We start from the raw sequence: 15,169 nt of genomic DNA, 5'->3' as shown, positions 1-15,169 counted from the left end.
CTCAAACACGATGTGTATAAAAGAACAGCACATCTTCCGATCGGGGTCCAGTCGCACATACACTACTAGCCCCGTAAGACCTTGTTGGTTCGGTGCGCTACCAAGCTACCTTTGAGTTTTATTTATTACCGCTATCCTGTTATCGTCGAAGACGTCCTGAATTGAAGAAATACTTAATAATGGTTATTCAATTTAGAAGTTAAATCATCAAGTGTACGAGAACCGGCGTGTCGACTGCAAAACGCTTCCTGACAGTAGAACACGACTTACTGAGATAGAAAAGACATTGGTCTTAGAACTACCTCACATCGTGTCGAACTGACCACAGCGTTATTTGGGCCTGTCACGGTAAAGAGCGAATAAAAGCCCCGACGGGGACTTGTAATTGCTTTTCCGATCAGGTTGAGCTGCAATAACGTTTCGTCTCCGAAACCTTACGCAAATAGTAACTATATCAAATACTGTTAGCGAAAAGGTAGCTATACGAAGCGACTGGCAGCAGGAAGGGTCGACACGGCCGGCATTCTTGTACCTCTCTCGAGGAGAGGGAACGCGGCTCCACGACGTGAGAAGGCCGACATCTCTGTGGAACTTGAGGTATACACCACGCATCAGAATTCTAACATATATATAATTCATGTAAGAACATTTTATCTGTAAGAAAACTCGAACGGTTAGAGAATTCTGATTGCCGGTGTCCCCTCACCTACCACAAAGGTTCGGCGGATCTTCTTGCCCGTAACGGCCGGTATCCCAATAAACTCCGTAAATACGAAGATGGACTCTCGAAACTTGAGATCCTCTTCAAGAGCGGCGGTCGTAGATCGTCCAGAAACTCCTGAAAACCAGGAGGACGCTACGGCCGTACGACATGGCGCCCAACACATAGAAGATACCCACACCCCAGACCTGGCTACAGTATTGTCCACGCTGATACAAGCAGTCACAGCTTTAACACTGGTACAACCCAAATCTGAAGCCCAGGAGAAAAAGATCGAGATCCCACAACCAAAATGGACCCCTGCACCACCTCAATACTCCGGCGATGATACCGAAAATCCACAACAATTCGTAGATGACATAATAGACCACATGAGCAATATGAACATCGATACCAAACACTGGATAGCCTACATCCTAGAAAAATCACTAATAGGAGAGGCAGCTCAATGGGCACAGAGCCAATTCACGACTGGTCTAAACTACGAATCATTTTTAAACAGGCTGATCGATCACTTCGACAACACAACGAAGAGATCATCACTAATGTCCAAGTTATACGGATATTACCAAAAATATCAGCCAATAGCCGAATTTATTTCAACCAAGATGGCTCTTTTTCGACGATTATTACCACATATCGACGAAGAAGAACGGTGCAGGGCCATTGCCAACCTAATTCGCCCAGAAATCAGAAAAAGTCTTCGCAACAACATGCCGAGAACTGAAGAAGACCTGAGGCGAATCTGCGAAGAATTGGAAGCAGACGAGAACATTTCACGACGTGCAAATCGACAACCCGACCCGCCAAAAGCCGCAAAACAATCAAACCAGAATCAAGCCAGGGGACAATTTTCACAGAGGCAACCGAGAACTTCTGAGACTATAGATGATTGGAGAAATAGAAATCCAACTCAGAAACCAACGCCGAAACCCCGACAACAACCTAACAACCAGGGAAACGACGAGAGGGGCACCCACTAAGCCTCTCTCCAGATGCGGTGCCCCAACTTAATCCAATCAACGCCATGAAAGTTTCAAATCTGCCACGAATCGATGTGAACATCAATTCAAAGAAAGCCCAGGTCCTCATCGATACCGGTGCATCGATGAATTATATCAATCCTGACTTGGTTCAAGCGGCAGATATTCATAAAAGGCGGAGAATGGTCCAGTTGGCTTGCAAACACACCACTACACATAGTCAGGGTACAGTCGAAGTCACGATCGATTTTGGAAGTTTCCAGTCCACAACGAGATGTGCCATTGTCAAAGATCTGAACCAAGATCTAATTCTGGGTATGCCATGGCTCCAAAAAGAAGAGGTACTAATAGACATTAACCGAAAATGTCTACACGTGGGAAAAGAATCACGAAAAGTCCTCTACTGGAAGTCGCATTCAGCCAAACAATGCAACTCAAAGACTCAACTCCAAGACGACCAAGCTCCACAATTTGCAGTCCCAACCGTAAGGGAACTCCTGCAGGAGTACGAAGACGTCTTCGACGATAAACTTAAACAACCCACTACCCGAGACACGGTGATGGAAATCAAGCTGACAGACACACGGCCGATCAATACGAAGCCATTTAAATGTTCTCCAGCTAAGAAGAAAATAATGTTCGATGAAGTCCAGGAGATGCTTGCAGCAGGTGTCATCCGACCAAGTCGATCACCCTATAACAGCCCAGTGGTGATCGTCAAGAAGAAGGATGGCACGCCTCGATTTTGTGTTGATTATCGTAAAATCAACAAGATAACAATCGACGAGGTCTCCGCCCTACCGCCAATCCACGATGCAATTAAAGAGCTAGGAACGGCGAGAATATTTTCGACATTAGATTTGAAGAGTGGTTTTTGGCAAATACCACTACACAAAGATTCGATTCCGCTGACAGCATTCAGTCTACCCGACGGATCGTCTTATGAGTTCGTAGTTATGCCATTCGGACTCAAAAATGGACCTGCAGCCTTCCAAAAATTGGTTACATCAGTTTTCGCTGGTTTCATAGACGAATTTGTAAAGGTCTATATGGATGATATAATCATTTATTCCAACTCCTGGGAAGATCATCAGAAGCATCTCCACCTCGTCCTAGAGCGACTCAGAACACATGGACTCTGGGTTTCGTTGAAGAAATGTCGGTTTGCTACCAACACGTTAGAGTATTTGGGCCACAAAGTAACCGACACAGATACTCAACCCTTGGAAAAACATTGTGAGAAAATCCAAGGTTTTCAGCGACCCAAATCTGTCAAACAACTGAGAAGTTTTATTGGGACAGCAAATTGGCTCCGAGATTTTGTTCCAAACTTCGCAGTCATTATCACTCCTTTGACTGACTTAACATCGAAAAAGAAATATTTCAAATGGACGCCAGAAGCCGAGACAGCTTTCAACACATTGAAAACAGCCCTATCTGGAGATCTTCACCTAGAGCGACCTGACATGAACCAGCCATTTAGCCTGCAGACTGATGCCTCCGAATATGGTATGGGGGCTGTCCTATTTCAAGGCTCGACCGAAGAACGGAAGATAATTGCTTACGCTTCCACTAAACTTCGACCAGCCGAAAGAAAATATCATATAAATGAAAAAGAGTGCTTAGCAGTTATATGGGCACTTAAGAAATTTCGTCACTTCCTCCAGGAGAAAAAATTCACTCTTCTCACCGACAGTACAGCGTTGCTATGGTTAGACAAATACCAAGCCGACAAAGCCAAACTGTCAAGATGGTCACTGCTATTACAGGAATTTAATTTCGAGGTGGTTCATATACCAGGGAAAGAAAACCAACTTCCTGATCACCTCTCACGAAATCCAGCAGAAAATGACCAAACCACAGAAGAAGACATAGACAGTCAAATTGACCGAATCTCCTGGCCAATACAGTCTCCGCCTGAAGCCGAACCAGAGGACTTCCCATTACTCTGCCTTTTAGACGACGAAGAAGAAGGGGCAGAACACCCCATCCTCGACGATTTGAGAGAAATGCCTCTGCAAACCAGAATCGCACGAGGTCACCAGGTGCAAACAGGCATGCAGAGGTTCGTTCGAAGATGGCATAAAATCACCGCCAGAGGCCCGAGGAACGAAGTCGAGCAGAGCCTGCTAGAAGAATTTGTAGTAGAAAACAACACAGCCTACTACACAGCCGGCCAAAACCTCAGAAAAATCCTCGTACCCGATGCTTTCAGACCCGAAGTCCTGGAGTGTTATCATGACAGCGAGGAAGCAAATCACCCCGGCCAGGAGGAGACCACAAGGGCCATTAAAGAAGTATATTACTGGCCAACAATCGCAAAAGATGTGACGAAATATGTCAGGTCATGCCTGATATGTGCCACGACGAAGGCCGCAGCCAGACAGCCAAAAGCACCCATTATTCCTAGAGAGCCTGTAAATCCTTGGGAAAGGATATCTTTCGACATTCTTGGGCCGTATCCAGCCGCAAGAGGCACCAAAAATAGATATGTTCTTCTAGCCACTGACTGCCTCAGTAATTGGATCGAGTACAGATGTTCGACAGCCGCAAAAAGCCGGGACATCATCCGTTTCTTACAAGAAGAAATATGTAACAGATGGGGCAGGCCATCCACTATCATTACGGATAATGGTATTCAATTCAGGACAGATGCTTGGGAACGTTTTCTCCGAAAACATAATATCCAAGGCGAACGGAGTCCAATCTACCACCAGCGGGCCAACCCGGTAGAGAGACGAGTCCAAGAATTGAAGAAAGGTCTTCGTGCACGAGTTTCATCCCCTGAGGACCCCAGATGGGAATCCTACCTAGCTGATGTTATTTTCAGCCTTCGTACCCGCCAAAATGAAGCCACAGGCCAGACTCCGGCGGAACTTTTACTGGGCTACAGACCGAGAAGATCTCAGGAAACTGAGCACCAGGTGAGACGAGAAGAGACACGCCAGCAGAGGGTCGAACGAGCCGTTCAACGAGCCACCCTATACGCCAGGAATCTCTTCCCAGAGAACAAGGATGTCCGCCAACCCAGAACCTACTTACAAGGCGAACAAGTCTTGGTAAGGAACCATACCAGAGGGAACTTCGGCCCCACCTGGACGGGCCCCCACACCATCCTCAGAGTGGCAGGAGACCATACGTACGAAGTACGTAGAGATCAAGATGTCGACAGAGTCATCCACGTAGACGACATCAGGCCAGCTCCACCACCACGGGATGCCCCCGTATAAGCCCCACGTAAGTGTTTAAACAGACTAATAATTCTCTTTTTTTTTTTCCTATATAAAAACATTTTACAAACTTTTCTAAGTGTAAATCTTTAAAACTTTTCGTCATATTTACAAACTTTGCCAAGTGAATTTGATATTTTTAACCGCGAAATTTTACAAGTGTTTAAACACCACACATTGACATTTTAGATTTTTTCTACATTTTTATACCCTCAAAAGACAATTTAATATTGAAAATTTTCTCTTTTATTTCATACTCTAAGTATTCTTTAATTTTTACAACTATATTGGAAGATTGCAGAAATCAATTTTACCTAATTTTATTTACAAGTAATATATTTTCAGTTCAAAAGTTTTAGTCTGTCTGGCAACTTCCCAATAGAAGTGTAAAAACTTAGAATAATTTCGAAGCTGATTTAGATTTAGCCGAGAATTATTGTACTTTGACGTTTAATTTTCTTAATAAATTATCTTAAAACATTTTTCCTTGCAGGAATATTTCGCATAACATGTATTTTCGAGTGAAATTATATATTTTATATTATCGTTACAGCTCTATAAGTGTCACAATCATTTCAAGTTTTATAAATATTTCATGCCTTAAAATATTGTACAAGGCGCAATTGTAACCTTATCACAATTTCTTTGTTTTATATATACCTTTTTGACTTATATAATTAGGAAGATTATTAGGAAAAGAAAACGAATTTCCAAAATCCTATTTGGAGAAAAATTGCATCCTGCCCAGATCCAGATACTAGACGAGCTGATAGCCGAAGTAACCAAAACTTCGAGGACGAAGTCCCAACCAATGGAGGGAGGAGAAATGTAGCCATAAGCTCCCTTACTATTAAGAATCAGCAGATTCCGATATCCGACGTTATAAATAGGAAGAAATCAATATTTTTATTATTATTGTAATTATTATGTTTCAATAGTCAACTTTAAATCATTAAATGTAGTAGTTTGTAGAATTTCTCAAAAATTGTAACTTATTTTCGAAATAAAGATTTTTTTTTGGGAATATCGATGTTGAAGAAACATTTCTGGCGCTGCGAACCACAGGATATTTCATACAGAAACATAGTCGTTTCCTGGTCTACATTAGTTTAATGAAATCCTGAAGAACCTGGTAAAAGAGAAAAATGTATTGGAAATCAAACACGATCATCCTTGCGTAAGTTTTTCCTTTCTTTACCATTGTTTATGAGCATTTATTATTTTAATTGAATTCTTAAACATTTACATTGAATTTATTATTTATTGTTTATTGAATTTATATTATTTATAACATTTTACTTCAACGAATTTTTATATATACTTGCATTTATATTTTTGCATATATTTTATGAGTACATTGAATGATATTTCCCAAAATAGTATCGAAAATTTAAGTTTACTATTCGACAATTTAAATTTAAAAATAAAAAGAAATCTACAAACCTCTAAATCTAAGCCTGCATCTAAATTACGTTCCAAAATGCCGATGACCAATAGCGATATTGCTAGCCTTTGCTCAACTCTGCCCGAATTCTCTTCTGGAGACAACCTCTCCACCTTTATCAAAGCAGTAGATAATTTAATAGTTTTCTTAGGCACCCAAGACTTAAATCCGTCCCAAGAATTTATCTTAAATTCCCATATCGTATCTCGAATTAAAGGAGAACCTAGAAATTTCTTAAACTATTCTAATAAAACCAATTGGACAGAAATTCGTCCAGCATTATTAACTAAATACGGAGACAGACGCTCCGAAGACATATTAGTAACACAACTATCCACTACCGTCCAAAAACATAGTGAATCCTACGACAATTATCATCAGAGAATAACTACAAATCTGAACGACTTACTCCAACACATCACCCTAAACGATAATCCCGCGACAGTCACTTTTAAAACTCCATACTTCAAAAACATTGCCCTCAAAACTTTCTGTACCGGAATCAACGAGCCTTATTGCGAATACTTATCGCATTTTGAATTAAATTCCCTAGAAGAAGCCCTTCAAAAGTGTATTGCCTACGATAACCACAAAAATCAACAACAATACATGAACTTCCTTAAGAGCCAACAAAACAAAAAGGCCCCACTCAAAAATAAACCCTATCAATCTTCGAATAATCAAAGATCCACAAACTTTCAACCCACATACTCAAACTTCCAACCCACGCATTCAAATTATGTGAGACCTTCAACTCACAACACAGAGCCCAATTTTAACTTTACTCCACAACAGAACTATAATTTTCCTCAGAGACAAAATTTCAGTTCTCACGAACAAAATCAATCCTTCCAACGAAACAATGTTCCGAAAAACAACCAACAAAGATTAAATAAATATAAAGCTCCTCGACCCCAACCAAATTTTGCTACTCCAATGAGCGGTGTTCAAACTACCACAACCAGAAACCATCAGCCCATGACAATTACAACTAATAGAAGCCACAATTTTCACATAGACTCAAATGATACCCAATATTTCGAAAACGATTTCGAAAATTACGAATCCGAACAAGAGCCCGATTTGCATGATGAAAATCATCAGGATTTTCAAGCCATCCCGTTAGACGATCATCCACCCCCTGTATAAACCTACATAATATCGAAAGTTCCCCTGGGTTACCCTGTTTCGTTACACCCAAAACACATCTACGCGTTTTAATCGATACCGGCGGTTCCCATTCAATTTTAAATCCGCGAGCTCTCAAACTATTTGATAAAAATCATATTTATCGAAAACCTTTTTCGCTAACGTCAATGAAAATTACTTCCAAGCACGACTTAAATATTAAGACGCCACTATTCCTAGAATATGGAATTCCACAAACATTCGACGTAAAAATTGCAGATTTCAGTCAATACTTTGACCTCCTCCTTGGAACTTACGATCTGAAAAGATTCCACGCCACAATTAGCTACGCAACTCATACTTTAACCTTTGAGAATCCTCACGTTAGCATTCCATTTGAAACATTATACCAAAAAATTCCAGTAAGCGTTCATAATGGCGAAGTTTTATTGCGCGAAACACACTTTCAAGGTATCAAAATTCCCCATTCTATTCACGTTGCAAAAAACGGCTTTCTAGACACTTTCGACTTACCTATGCCTATGAAATTTAATAAGAGAATTGAAGTTGAGAACTTTTGTAATTATAATATAGCAAAAATTCCAACGACGCATTTTAACGAAAACAAAATCCGTACTTCGCACTTAAATAACGAAGAAAAATATAAAATTATAAGTCTTTGCAAAAAATTTAAAGACGTATTTTACGACGAAAATAAAAATTTAACTTTCACGTCAGCTGTTAGACACGAAATTAAAACTAAGGATGAAAATCCAATTTATGTAAAGGGATTTCGGCATCCCAAAGCAATGCAGGAAGAAATAAAAAAACAAATAAATAATTTATTAGATAATAAGATAATTCGACCGTCAATTTCACCGTACTCAGCTCCAGTTTGGATAGTACCAAAAAAAGCTGATGCCTCAGGTCAGAAAAAATTTAGATTAGTAATTGATTATAGGAAGCTCAATGATCATACTGAAAGTGATCGCTACCCACTTCCTCAGATAGATGAGATACTGGATAACTTAGGAAAAGCCAGTTATTTCACAACATTAGATTTAGCTCAAGGTTACCATCAGATTGAAGTTCATCCGGATTCTATTCGGAAAACAGCCTTTTCAGTTCCGCATGGTCACTTTGAATTTTTACGTATGCCCTTTGGTTTAAAGAATAGCCCAGCAACATTCGAAAGGTTAATGGACAATATTCTTAGGCCCTTTATTCATAAGTTTTGCTTCGTCTACATGGACGATGTCATTATTTTTTCCAAGTCACTGCAAGAACACTTAGTTCATATTGCGACTATTTTTGACACTTTTAGGAAAAATAATTTAAAAATTCAGTTAGACAAATCTGAGTTTCTCACGAAAGAAGTTTCTTTCTTAGGTCACGTAGTGACAACCGAAGGAATCAAACCTAACCCAGCAAAAATCGAAGCTATACAAAAATATCCTCTACCAAAAACAGTAAAAGAAATTAAATCATTTCTTGGTTTAATCGGTTACTACCGAAGATTCATACCCAACTTTGCAAAAATAACGTCCCCATTTTCGAGATGTACTCGAAAAGGAGCAACTATCGACCCCACAAATCCAAATTATTTAGAATGTTTTGCAAAATGCAAACAATTGTTAACTAATTCTCCAGTCTTACAATATCCAGACTTCGAAAAGCCTTTTGTACTGACTACAGACGCCTCTAATATAGCTATAGGATCAGTATTATCTCAAAATAATCACCCTATTGCCTACTATTCTCGAACTCTAAATTCAGCAGAACGAAACTACTCCACTATTGAAAAAGAACTTTTAGCCATACTAGATTCTTGTAAACACTTCCGTATGTATTTATACAACCAAAAATTCACCGTAGAAACAGATCACAATCCTCTCGTATGGATCTACAAAATTAAAGACCCCACTTCTAGATTAGCCCGATGGAGACTTAAACTAGAAGAATATGATTTTGAAGTTAAATATAAAAAAGGCAAAGAGAATCAAGTTGCTGATGCTCTTAGCCGAGTCCAAATAAATGCCCTAAGCTCGAGTTCAGAATGTGCTGAACCCCCGAATTCAGAATGTGCTGAACCACCCGACAATTTCGACATAGACGATTTCCTTGCCGATTTTGACAACTTACAAAACAGTACTAACACACAACATACATCAGTTGAGAACCCTATCACTGGAATAGAGATTTCACCTGAACCAATTAATTTATCCTCAAACCAAATTATTTTTAAACCAGAGTCAAATAATTTTGAAATTAAATACAAAAGAATTTTTAACAAACACCGTTACACTGTCACTTTGACAAATAATTGGAAAACAGAAATAGCAAATACCTTCCAAAATATCCTTAGACCAAATCAAAAATTTGCAATAACAATCTCTCACGAATTTAGACCTTTTATCTGTAACTATTTTAAAGAAAAAATAAATTCCACAGTCAAAGCAATATTTTGCAATATACTACTTCAGGACATAGAAGAAGAAAACCAACAAATAGAATGCATAAAGAAATATCACGTAGAAAATCACAACGGAATAATTGAAACCTACAAACATTTAAAACAAAAATTTTATTGGCCCTCAATGCAGACAACTATTTCTAATTTTATCAATAAATGCGAAATTTGCCTAAAAAATAAATACGAGCGACGTCCTTATAAACTTCCCCAATTAGGACCGTTGTTAGGTCAAAAACCTTTTGATATATTACATATCGATCTATTCCACTGCAATAAAAACCTGTATCTCACAATAATAGATTCTTTTTCCAAATACGGTCAATGCTATAAGCTCACCGACAAAACTTCCATTTCCATACTAAATAAATTAAGACACTACTTTTCGCACCACAATTACCCAAAAAAGATTGTATGCGACAGCGGCACCGAATTTAATTCCGCAGTCATTAAAGAATTCCTAAATATCCACAAAATCGAAATACATTTTACAACAGTAAACAATTCTTCCTCAAACTCTCCTGTAGAGCGCTTTCATTCAACTCTTATTGAAAAACTTAGGACCTTACAAGCCCAAAATCCAAATGATTCGTTAGATGACATTCTAACACACGCCATTCTTATTTACAACCAATCAATCCACAGTTCCACAGATTATTCCCCGTTCTCAATTCTGTACGGACCCTATGCAGAAGAAATACATTTCGACTTTGATCTTCCGATATACGAAACATATAATCAAAGACATAAAGAAGAACTCCAACCCTTTATTGCAGAACTATATAATAAACAAAAACAAAAAAGACAACAACTTTTAGATAGACAAAACGAAAATGCCGAAGATATTCCGGAAATAGACCTTACAAAATCCCTATATGTTTCTAAGAAAAAACATAAGTCCAAATTACAAGCCCCTTTCTCCACTATTCATCCAGAAACGCAAGACAAAACAAAAATAATCGGTAAAACAGATAAACAAAATTTAACAAGCACTCACCTTAAATATGTAAAACGAATACGAAAACATGTAGATAAACCTACTCAAGACCCAAATTTTTCACAGGACAATCCTCGCCCTGGTCCATCCACTCAATATTCAGGAGATTCCGAATAATGGTTACTATGCTGAAGAGATAGGCAAATCAAGAGAAATCTCCCACTATCACAGACATTTTCTTCACATTCCACTAGACAAATTATCCGACAGTATTGACGCTAGTCCGACAAGCTATTTCAAAGATCATTTCAAAAATGCACCTCTCTCGCTACTGTACTCCCAATACACCCACATACAAGAACAAACAAAAGACGATCTACACAAGATTACGCGAAAACAGAAACGCGGACTTTTTAATTTTCTAGGTACAGCCATCAAATACGTGACTGGAAATCCAGACGACTCTGACTTAGACTTGTTAAAATCACACATAATCTCTTTAGAAAATAAACAAAACGAAATTATAAAAAAATTTAATAACCAAATATCTTATGGAAACTCTTTTAACACGAGATTCGATAAACTTTTAGAAAAACTAAATTCTGATAATTCAATTCTCATATCTGCACTCAACAAATTATCAGCTGATTTTGACAGCTATATCATTCTACACAACGAGATAATAAATCTCCAAAATATAAACGAATTTCTAATGAAACTTATAAGAACCATTACTTTATCTGAACTTAATATCTCTAATATAGAATCATTCACTTTAAAGGAAATAATAGACCTTAAAGAGAACCTTCTCAAAATTTATCCCAGAAATTCAATTCCCAATAGTAATGAACACCCTTATGAACTTATAGAGTCAACAAAAACTTTAGTTTGTGTAACTTCAAATACAATGCTCATAATAATTAAAATCCCTATACTCCATGAAATTCCTTATACTACCTATAAAATCTATCCCATTCCAAACAAAGATCATGTTATGATTCTGCCACCTGCAAGCTACTATACAAATAATAAATGGTTCAACACTTGTATAGGACAAGGCGATAACATAGTTTGTTCCAACTATGTACAATCCAAATGTAACATACCCAATGTAGATAATTGCACAAAAACATTAATCACAGAGAACTTTTTCCAAGAAACCAGCAAAGTCATATTGCTAGGAATAGTTCACTCAATGAGAATCCAGCAGATAGAAATTAATTCAACCAGCCTCTTGACGACAGATGTACCAATAATGATTGAAGGTATCCAATTTAATAAAAAGACGTCTCAAGATATTTCCATTCCAAAAATTGTTCCAATAAAATTAATACCAAACCATGAGATGAAAATTGAAAAATTAACAATCCCAGAGACACATGGCCAAATTCAACCAATAGATACCATAGAAGTACTACCCCGATTATCCATAGGACTGAGCACCACTTCTGTTATAATATTTTTAACTATTTTAGCTTTCCTAATAATCTTCCTAATTAGGAAAAGAAAACGAATTTCCAAAATCCTATTTGGAGAAAAATTGCATCCTGCCCAGATCCAGATACTAGACGAGCTGATAGCCGAAGTAACCAAAACTTCGAGGACGAAGTCCCAACCAATGGAGGGAGGAGAAATCTAGCCATAAGCTCCCTTACTATTAAGAATCAGCAGATTCCGATATCCGACGTTATAAATAGGAAGAAATCAATATTTTTATTATTATTGTAATTATTATGTTTCAATAGTCAAGTTTAAATCATTAAATGTAGTAGTTTGTAGAATTTCTCAAAAATTGTAACTTATTTTCGAAATAAAGATTTTTTTTTGGGAATATCGACGTTGAAGAAACATTTCTATATATATTAATATAACAAGTTATGTAACATTTGTATATATATATGTATGTATAAATGTTGTTAATAACAAGTTATTTAACATTTGGCATTCCTTTCCTCAGGTAGCTGTAAATTTCTCTGTGATTATTGTTAGTTGTTGCCCTGAAAACCATCAGGGTTTTCTAACTCTAATGCCACAAATTGGTTGCATTGCTCCTGGAGTGATACTTTCAAAAGTTAACATGCTCCTTTTCTAACTTAGCTGCACTGTACTGAAAACGACCTACAGTCAGAAATACATAATACAGTTGCCTTCCATTGATATACTATTTTGTTTTTTATTTTCCTGTTTTGTGAGACATGCCATTACATTACTTTTATTATTCACTTACATCAACCTTTTCTACTTGTTTATATATATATATATATATATATATATATATATGTATGTACATATATATATATATATAATATATATATATATATATATATGTATATATATATATACGTATATATATATATATATATATATATATATATATATATATATATATATATATGTATATGTATATATATATATATATACACTCAGGTGCAAAAAAATCGATCCATTCCTTATTTCTTATTTATTTGAAGTTGTTTAATTTTAGAGACATTAAATTACGTATGTAAATTTAGGTGTACCCTCGTATATCAGAAATAAAATAATATTTTTAATATTGCTTTTTATATTTCTTAAAACAAATTGGTATTTCAGGTTTTTGTCAAAAAGAGTCTGAAGCCAGTAGATATTTATTGAATGTTGTTTTTAATTCAACAACCATACTAGTGTAGTGATTTTATTTTTAAAACGTGTTATATTTTTATTTAATTATCCTTTCTAAATGTCTTTAACTCCGACAGATGCTGCAAGGGCGGTGACTTTAGTTCAAGATGGTCGTAGCCAATATTAAGCAGCTGAAATGTTGGGTGTTAGTCGATCTTCGGTTCAAAGAGCAGTTCGGCGTTTTAGCGACACCGGTAACTTCACAAGAAGACCAGGATCAGGTCGTAGAAGGGTAACATCCGAAGGAGATGATCGATTTCTGGTCTCATCATGTTTGAGAAATCGGCATCTAACTTCAGTTGAACTTTCAAATCGTTTGAGCGAAGTGAGAAATGTGGATGTAAGCAGATGGACAGTTCGTCGACGACTTGTAGAAGGTAATTTAGTATCCAGAAGGCCAGCCCTATCTCCAATACTATCCATAGAACATCGCAGAGCTCGCCTTGCTTTTGCAAGAGAACATGAAAACTGGAGTGATGCAGATTGGAGCAATGTATTGTTCTCAGATGAGTCCAGATTTTGTCTAAGGTCACCAGACGTCCGAGAAAGGGTTTGGAGAAGACACGGAGAGCGATATTTTTAATGTAATATTTCGGAAAGAATAAGTTATCAAGGGGGCTCCGTTATGGTTTGGGCTGGTATCAGTTCAGAAGCCCATACTGATTTAGTTATTGTAGATAGAGGTTCTATGACTGCTGCAAGATACATACAACAAGTATTTTAGATCAGCATGTGGTACCTTTTGCTCCTTTCATTGGACCTAATTTTATTGTTATGGACGACAACGCGCGTCCTCACCTTGCTAGAATCGTCAACCAATATATAGAGGAGGTGCGAATTGTCCGTATGAACTGGCCAGCTTGCAGTCCCGATCTCAATCCCATAGAACATCTATGGGATATGATGGGAAGACGTCTTCGAGTACGAGTAACCCGTCCAAACAACTTGGCTGAACTTACAGCGGCTCTTCAAGACATATGGAACCAATTGGATCAATTTGATATCCAGAGGTTAATTACCTCAATGCCTAGGCGTGTACAGGCTGTTATAAGGGCCCGAGGGGGAAACACTAGATATTGATTTATTATCAATGTTTTTCTTAATTTCAGAAAGTTTTGAATATTCTTGTATTTTTGAGTTTTGGCGTACCTATGTCTCTATTAAGTAATGATTTTTTTGGATAATCTGTAAAAATTATTTTAATCTAACATACACTTTTACATATATACCTGATTTAAAACTAATATCTTTCAACGTTTTCTTTTTTCAGCAAATAATACCCATGGATCGATTTTTTTGCACCTGAGTGTATATATGTATATATTGGTTTCCATGTTTTTGGCAATCTTTGGGCATCGTCTTGCCCGTCTTTGGGCATCGATTGCCAAAAACATGGAAACCAATTACTCCGAAGAATAACGCAAGAACGGAATCGACCAAGACCCCGCCCACTGACCTGCGCACTGGACCAATCACAAGAGCGCGCGCAACGCACAGTAACTACAAAAGCCAGCTGCCTAACACCCGTAGCGTCACTTCCACTCGAACATCGACAAGAAGCAGACCAATCCAGAGACTTGAAAATGGCAAGTGAG

The 15,169-nt window shown here is 37.6% G+C and overlaps 1 protein-coding gene across 1 annotated transcript in view; it reads right to left on the bottom strand.

The window, feature by feature from the left end:
• LOC140452164 (double-stranded RNA-specific editase Adar-like) overlaps positions 1–15,169 on the bottom strand; it is a 65,781-nt gene that overhangs the window by 33,884 nt on the left and 16,728 nt on the right. The gene's annotated exons all lie outside the window — the stretch shown is intronic.

This window comes from Diabrotica undecimpunctata, chromosome 10 (genome assembly GCF_040954645.1).
Source record: "Diabrotica undecimpunctata isolate CICGRU chromosome 10, icDiaUnde3, whole genome shotgun sequence".
Classification (NCBI taxonomy): domain Eukaryota; kingdom Metazoa; phylum Arthropoda; class Insecta; order Coleoptera; family Chrysomelidae; genus Diabrotica; species Diabrotica undecimpunctata.
This window is presented reverse-complemented; position numbering and strand designations above follow the sequence as displayed.